The 8,416-nt window shown below is 46.2% G+C and overlaps 1 protein-coding gene across 5 annotated transcripts in view; it reads right to left on the reverse strand.

Annotated features, from left to right (window-relative positions):
- UBAP1 (ubiquitin associated protein 1) overlaps positions 1–7,525 on the reverse strand; it is an 85,824-nt gene extending 78,299 nt beyond the window's left edge. For 4 of the 5 annotated variants that reach the window (XM_011950553.1, XM_011950554.1, XM_011950556.1 and 1 more), the window contains exon 1: positions 7,290–7,525. The gene's annotated coding sequence lies outside the window, so the exon portion shown is untranslated. The remainder of the gene's footprint in view (positions 1–7,289) is intronic. The other variant, XM_011950557.1, reaches the window with a different exon arrangement.
- Positions 7,526–8,416: the final 891 nt, after the last annotated feature.

Genomic DNA, 8,416 nt, shown 5'->3' on the forward strand with positions numbered 1-8,416 from the left:
CATGCCACCGTGCCTGGATAATTTTTATTATTGTATATATATGGAGAGATGGGGTCTCATCATGTTACCCAGGCTGATCGTAAACTTCTGGGCTCAAGCCTCGCAGTCTCCCAAATTGCTGGGATTATAGGAGTGAGCCATGGTGCTGGCCTTCTGTGTCTTTCTGTGTCTGCTGGAATTAGGAGACAGAGAATTATTAATTGAATATGATGAATCTTGAGTCCAGGAGTTCAAGATCAATCTAAGCAACATAATGAGACCCCCATCTCTACAAAAAGTTTGGTAAAAATTAGGTGAGCCTGGGCAACATAGTGAGACCTTGTCTCTACAAAAACTCAAAAAATTATCTGGGCATGGTGGCACGTGCCTGCGGTTCCAACTATTCAGGAGGCTGAGATAGGAGATCACTTGCGCCTGAGAGGTCGAGGCTACAGTGAGCCAGGATTGTGCCAGTGTACTCCAAACATGGGTGACAGAGCAAGATCTTGTCTCAATAAAATAAAATAAAATGACTAGGCATGATGGCTCTCGCCTGTAATCTCAGCACTTTGGGAGGCCAAGATGGTCAGATCGCTTGAGCTCAGGAGTTTGAGACCATCCTGGGCAACGTGGTAAATCGTCATCTCTAACCAAAAAAAAAAGTTGGGCATGGTGGTGCACGACTGTAGTGCCAGCTATTAGGCTCTGCAAAGTGAGACCCTGTCTAAAAATAAAATAATTAAAATTGTAAAAAATTATCCAGACATAGTTGCACACATCTGTGGTCCCAGCTAGTTAGGAGGCTGAGGTGAGAAAATGGCCTCAGCCTGGGAGGTTAAGGCAGCTGTGAGCAATGATCATGCCACTGCACTCTAGCCTGAGCAACAGAGCAAGACTCTGTTTCAAAAAAATAAAATTAAAAAAAAATAATGTCGGATGTGGTGGCTCACGCCTGTAATCCAGCACTTTGGGAGGCCGAGGCAGGTGGATCACGAGGTCAGGAGTTCGAGACCAGCCTGGCCAACATAGTGAAACCCCATCTCTACTAAAAATACAAAAAAAAGTAGCCAGGCCTGGTGGCGGGTGCCTGTAATCCCAGCTACTCAGCAGGCTAAGGCAGGAGAATGGCTTGAACCCGGGAGGCAGAGGTTGCAGTGAGCTGAGATCAGGCTGAGGCAGGAGAATGGCTTGAACCTAGGAGGCGGAGGTTGCAGTGAGCTGAGATCAGGCTGAGGCAGGAGAATGGCTTGAACCCGGGAGGCGGAGGTTGCAGTGAGCCGAGATCACTCCCTTGCACTCTAGCCTGGATGACAGATTGAGACTCCGTCTCAAAAAAAAAGTTAACTCTACTAAAAGTCAGAGAGTAGGATGGGTGTGATGGCTCAGGCCTGTAATCCCAGCGGGTTGGGAGACCAAGATAGGAGAATTGCTTGAGGCCAGAAGTTCGAGACCAGCCTGGGCAACATAGGGAGGCCTCGTCTCTACAAAAAAAAAAAGTTTTTTTAATTAGCGCTAGGTGGTGCTGCTCACCTATAGTGCTCCCTAACTCAGGAGACACCAGCAAGATCACTGGATTTCAGGAGTTCAAGGCTGCAGTGAATATGATTGTACCACTGCACTCCAGCCTAGGTAACAAAACAAGACTCTTTCTCAAAAAATTTTTTAAAAAAAAGAGAGAGAGAGATAATGGTATAACAGGTCCATTTATTGTTTTGAAAAAAATTTACTTCTGGCTAAGAAAGATTTACATTTCTATACTTTCTGGATGCATAAAGTGTGTATACACTACCATGTCTACTTCTCTAGCCCTATTTTTCCTTCGGAACTTAAGTAGAGAGAAGATAATATTTGTACTCTGAAGGATACAGCAGTTTTAACTCACAGTGAAAAGGTGTACATTTCAGAAAGGGGGATCAAAGTGAGCAGAGAACAGTAAGTCACCAATTCCGGATTCTTTGCCTACTTAGTTCAACAGGTAAATGGCAGCCACACGTTTGTTGAGAGAGCAGTGAGCTGAGCAAAGCATGAGAATCAAAATGGTAGCAATGAATAAAATAGATTGGAGACTGCATGGTAGATTTCTGCATCAAGTAAAAGATTCATACCTGAACTAAAGCAGAAGCAGGGGATGATGGAGTTTGGAGCAAGATTTAGGAGATAGACTCAACTAGATTTAGAGACCTACTATATAGGAGGAAAAGCAGTGAAAAAGAACAAGTCATGTTTGGGATCTCTCATTAGAAGAAACAAGACTTAAAGTTTACTGAAGTGCTAAGAGAGATAATAATGAATTCAGCTAGGCAAGCCGAGATTAAGATGATGGCAAAATTTTAAAGAGGGAATGTGGGCTTGGAAATCAGGAAAGAGGTAAGAAGTACACATATGTAGTGTATTGGTACTCCTTGAATAAATAGACTTTTCATTCATTTACTTAACAAATATTATTGAGTATACCAGGCACTGTCCTAAGCACTGGGGATATAGCAGTATACAAAACAGACCCATGTAGGCCGGGCACAGTGACTCGCTCCTGTAATCCCAGTACTTTGGGAGGCCGAGGCAGGTGGATCACCTGAGGTCAGGAGTTCAAGACCAGCCTGGCCAACATGGTGAAAACCTGTGTTTACTAAGAATACAAACATTAGCTGGTGTAGTGGCAGGTACCTGTAATCTCAGCTACTTGGGAGGCTGAGGCAGGAGAATTGTTTGAACCCGGGAGGTGGAGGTTGCAGTGAGCTGAGATCGTGCCACTGCACTCCAGCCTGGGCAACAGAGTGAGACTCTGTCTCACAACAAAAAAAATCTGGGCTGTCATAGAACTTACATTCTAGAGGAAGATAATAGATTATGAAGATGTCCTAAGAAGTATAAAGCGAGGAAAAGGACATAGAAAATATACATGGTCAAGGCTGGGCACAATGGCTCATGCCTGTAATCCCAGCACTTTGGGAAGCTGACGTGGGTGGATCACAAAGTCAGGAGTCCACAAGACCAGCCTGGCCAATATGGGGAAACTCTGTCTCTACTAAAAATACAAAAAAATTAGCGGGGCGTGGTGGCGCATGCCTGTAATCCCTGCTACTTGGGAGGCTGAGGCAGGAGAATTGCTTGAACCCGGAGGCAGAGGTTGCAGTGAGCTGAGATCACACCATTGCATTCCAGCCTGGGCAACAAGAGCAAAACTCCATCTCAAAAAAAAAAAAAAGAAAGAAAGAAAGAAAGAAATGGAAAGGAAGTGGGGGCATTTCCCTAGAAAAACAAATACCTCTTCACCTTCCTAGGAGTGATTCATACTTGTCAGTTTCTAGGTGTGAATCCCAGTGTTGACTCACCTGGGCCAGAAGAGGCTGAATAGGATGCCAGTCCTATGTTTCCCCTACCCTATGTCTTTCCCTGTCAGTGCATGTAGACAGTGGCCAGCATACTTGCTGGCCTGTTAACAGCAATACAGAAAAAAAGGGGTACCAACCTGCACCCTTCCTCTTTCCATCTTCTTTCTCCCTCCCTTTATACACTAGGCATTTGCGATGTCTAAGAACAGAGACAGAAAAAAACAGACAACCACCTCTACAATATTTCATTCATTTAGCCATCCAGTACTGACTAAGTCCCACCATGTGCCAGGTACCGCAAGTCTGCAAAGATGCTCCCAAGGGCGCCCAGTGAGGGAAGCAGATAGGTGTCCAGATAATTTTGGCACCTGACAGAAAATAAACTGAGTCTGGCCAGGCGTGGTGGATCAAGCCTGTAATCCCGGCACTTTGGGAGGCTGAGGCGGGCAGATCATGAGGTCAGGAGATCGAGACCATCCTGGCTAACACGATGAAACCCCTGTCTCTACTAAAAATACAAAAAATTAGCCGGGCATGGTAGCACACGCCTGTAGTACCAGCTACTTGGGAGGCTGAGGCAGGAGAATAGCTCGAACCCAGGAGGTGGAGGTTGCAGTGAGCAGAGAACACGCGGCTGCATTCCAGCCTGGGCAACAGAGCAACACTCTGTCTCAAAAAAATAAAATAAAATAAACTGAGTCCCCTAAGTAGCACAATCTATGCCTGAGGAGTAGAGAGGAGAGGGAATTCAGGTACACTTGAGAAATTGGGAGACTTCATGGAAAACTGAAGATTTAAGTTAGACCTTAAAGGCCAGATAGAATGAAGGGTGCCCAAAGTAGTCTGGGCAAAGGCATGGATGCAAGAAATTTCCAGGAATGTTCAGGATCAGTAAGTAGAGCAAAGGGTATATGTAGAAGAGCAGAAGGAAATAAGTTTGAAGAAACCAGGAAGAAAGAGGCTTGGCTTGGGTGTAACAGTTTTAAGTCTGTAAGAAAAGTCACTGGCGCCGGGCGCGGTGGCTCAAGCCTGTAATCCCAGCTACTTGGGAGGCAGAGGCAGGAGAATCGCTTGAATCTGGGAAATAGAGGTTGCAGTGAGCTGAGATCACACCACTGCACTCCAGCCTGGGCGACAGAGCGAGACTCCGTCTCAAAAAAAAAAGAAAAAAAAAAAAAAGAAAAAAGATTACTCTTAATCTACATTTGAAAAATCTCAATACATTCAATAATATAATTAAAGAACAGGAAAAACTTGTAACATTGGCATTTACACTCAGGGCTAATGATATTTCAATTATAATGCTGAAAATATTCGGTAAAAATTTTGGTCACTGAATTAAACGTCAGGGATCCAGCTCGGCATGGTGGCTCACACCTGTAATCACAGCACTTTGGGAGGCCAAAGCAGGTAGGTCATTTGAGGTCAGGAGTTCGAGACCAGCCTGGGCAATGTTGTGAAATCCTATCGCTACTAAAATTATAAAAATTAGCTGGGCGTGGTGGTGGCTGCCTGTAATCCCAGCTACTTGGGAGGCAGAGGCAGGAGAATCGCTTGAATCTGGGAAATAGAGGTTGCAGTGAGCTGAGATCACACCACAGCACTCCAGCCTGGGCAACAGTGCAAGGCTCAGTCTCAAAAAGTAAATAAATACATACATACATACATACATAAACGTCAGGGATCCTTAAATACCACAGTTAAAAGATACGCAAGATAATGTGACATTTGCCAGTCAAAAATACGTGCACTAGCAGCTCATGCCTCCCAGCACTTTGGGAGGCTGCGGTGGGAGGATCACTTGAGCTCAGGAGTTCAAAATCAGACTGGGGAACATAAGGAGACCCCAACTCTACAAAAAAAAATTTTTTTCATTAAAAAATACACTAACAATCATTGATGAGACTTGTCTACAGATCTACTGTTATCTTTTCAGAATACTGTTACTGTCTTCTTCAAAATCAAAAGTGAAAAAATCTTTCAGATACACAGAAGAAATGCCATGATTAGGAAATCAGTCTTAAACACTAAACGAAAGAGAAATTGAAGAAGTTTTTATATTTACAGAGTTTAATTTTTTTTCTTTTGCCTTCTTTAAAAAAAAAACACACACAGGCCGGGCGCCTGTAATCCCAGCACTTTGGGAGGCCAAGGCCAGAGGATCATTTGAGGTCAGAAGTTCGAGACCAGCCTGACCAACATGGTGAAACCCCATCTCAACTAAAATACAAAAATTAGCCAGCCGTAGTGACAAGTGTCTATAATCTCAGCTACTCGGGAGGCTGAAGCAAGACAGTCACTTGAACCCAGGAGGCAGAGGTTGCAGTGAGCCAAGATGGCGCCACTGCACTCCAGCCTGGGCAACAGATGGAGACTCCCTCTGGAAAAAAATAAAAAGAAACAAACAAAAAAGTTTTTTTTCCAATGAGGTCCTAGCAGGTTAGCAAAGTTATCTGCTGTGCAATGACAGCGATGGTCACTGACTAAAGAAACATTAAGTTTCACATCTCCATAATAATAATGATTGTTATTAATGCAACACACAGTAGGTATTCAATAAACACAATGAATTAATAGAACAAACTAGAAACAAAAATTTAACTAATAAAATACCACTTATAGTAAGTTAATGCGGACAATGTAATTATTTTAAGACTTGAGACATTTCACATTCTTTGCCATAATATGAAACTTTTTTTTTTTGAGTCGGAGTCTCACGTTGTCATCCAGGCTGGAGTGCAAATGGCACGATCTCTGCTCACTGCAACCTCCGCCTCCCAGGTTCAAGCCATTCTCCTGCCTCGGCCACCAGATTAGCTGGGATTACAGGCGCCTGCCACCACGCCCGGCTGGCTTTTTGTGTTTTTAGGAGAGACGGAGTTTCATCATGTTGGTCAGGCTGGTTTTGAACTCCTGACTTCGTGATCCGCCCGCCTAGGCCTCCCAAAGTGCTGGGATTTCAGGCGTGAGCCACAACGCCCGGCCAATACGGAAACTTTTAGTTTAACTAGGTTGGGACATTAACTAGAAAGAACTATCACTAAAGACTAAGTATCTTCTTTTTCCCCACCATCAAATCTGACAAAATTAAAAAGGAAAACATCCACCATATCTAATCAAATTCTCAAATGCTAATAACTGAAAAGACAAAGCACTAACGAGTAAAGTTACAATAGAACATATATAATACTTAACCAAATTACCAAATCTGGTTTCGCAACACTGCATGGTGACTAAAAAGTATCAATATTTTGTTTCAGTTTAACATAAAACGTATTTTTATGCCCAACCACACTTTTAACACGCTAGTCTGGAAACACATTTGGCAACAAAGGTCAAAGATCACTGATATAGCTCAAATAAATGAACCTGACGTTCCACAAGAAAGACTGGGGCGGTTCCTGAGGCCCAGGTGGACTGTATAGGTAAGCCTCCACCCAAGAAACAAAAAAGGCGGATAAATATACCTGGAGAAGACCAGACAAAGCCAAAGATATCCCCAAAAATCACTCAACTCTGGTCTAGTCTCCACCCTTTCTCCCCAATCTCACTGCCTCAGGGAGAACTCAATCTACACCGCACGTCCCCAGCTCACCCTAAACTCCCCACCACTCACCTTCTTTACTAAAACCTGGGTCCCCCTCCCTGACATCTTCTAGTTCCCACCGAGCTCTCAATCCAGCCCGACATAAGTCTACTATGCCTGTCTTCCAGTAGGGTATTAGTCTCCTTAATCCGAACTCATTTTCCCGCATCCCGTTTACCCTCCGCCCCTTCAACTCCGGTCCCCTCACTCCGACCCTTCTCCCAGAATCCTCCCCAAATCGCGGCTCTCCGGCCACTTTTCCCTCCCACCTACTAGCTCCGGCACCTTTCACCTTGCTCGGCCCCCCAGCCCGTTTCCTAGTCTCCCAGTACCGGCCCCCCTCCCCCAACTCCGCCCCTCTTCCCCCTCCCCCAAAGGGAGGCCCCCCTCACCTGAACGCCGCTGCTGCCGCCGTCCCAGAAGCCGAAAGGTGCTGGCACCGGCCGGCCTCCAAGTCTCGGTCCCCGCTGAGCTCTCGACGGCCCCTAGGGAGAGCGAACGCCACCACCTCCAACTCTGCCCGCTCCGGGCCAGGCCGTCACCGTAGCCACTGCCAGTGCCGCAGCCGCCATGTTGAAATCCTACTTCCCTCCTCCTTCCCCTCACCGCCCCACCCCTTTGGGCGTCTGACGTCATGGCGCCGCGCTCCACACGCCCGGACCAATGGGAGGAGCCGATGGTGACGTAGCTAATCTCCCTTCTAGCGAGGAGCTACTCCGGCAACCTGGAGCATTGCAATTGGAATGAGTAAACCTTGCTGACCTAAGGGGAAGGAGGAAAGGAGGGGGTCACCAAGAGTGTGAGACTTGGGTTTGGCGAGGCGGCCAAAGCGGGAAACCCAAGAGCCTTGAATCGCGAAGGGATGCCCAAAGAGTTAGCAGCGAGTCCTACTTGGGAATTAAGACGTCTAGCTTCTGTTCAGGGTCAGCGACCTGATACAACTCATACCCCTTCTGGGCCTCACTTTTCCCATGGATTGAGGACTAAGTTGAAAGGTGACCTCTAGGCCGGTCGCAGTGGCTCACGCCTGTAATTCCAGCACTTTAAGAGGCCAAGGCGGGAGGATCGCTTGAGCCTGGGAGGTCGAGGCTGCGGTAGCTGTGATCGCCCCACTGCACTCCAGGAGGGCAACGGAGCGCGACTCTGTATCAAAAGAAAAAAAAAGAAAGTTGACCTCTGACTCTTCCTTCAGTTCTGACATTCTATGGGTTTAAACCAGGTAATCCAATCCCAAGCCTTCACTACCTTCTGTGGGGGTGGTTGTTGTTTCTGTTCGTGGTGTTTTTTGTTTTTTTTGAGACAGGGTCTCGCTCTGTCGCCTAGGCTGGAGTGCAGTGGCGCGATATTGGCGCTCTGCAACCTCCACCTGTCGGGCTCAAGTGATCCTCCCACCTCAGCCTTCTGAGTAGCTTGGACTACAGGCGCATGCCACCGTGCCTGGATAATTTTTATTATTGTATATATATGGAGAGATGGGGTCTCATCATGTTACCCAGGCTGATCGTAAACTTCTGGGCTC

This window comes from Colobus angolensis, unplaced genomic scaffold (genome assembly GCF_000951035.1).
Source record: "Colobus angolensis palliatus isolate OR3802 unplaced genomic scaffold, Cang.pa_1.0 Scaffold308, whole genome shotgun sequence".
Taxonomy (NCBI): domain Eukaryota; kingdom Metazoa; phylum Chordata; class Mammalia; order Primates; family Cercopithecidae; genus Colobus; species Colobus angolensis.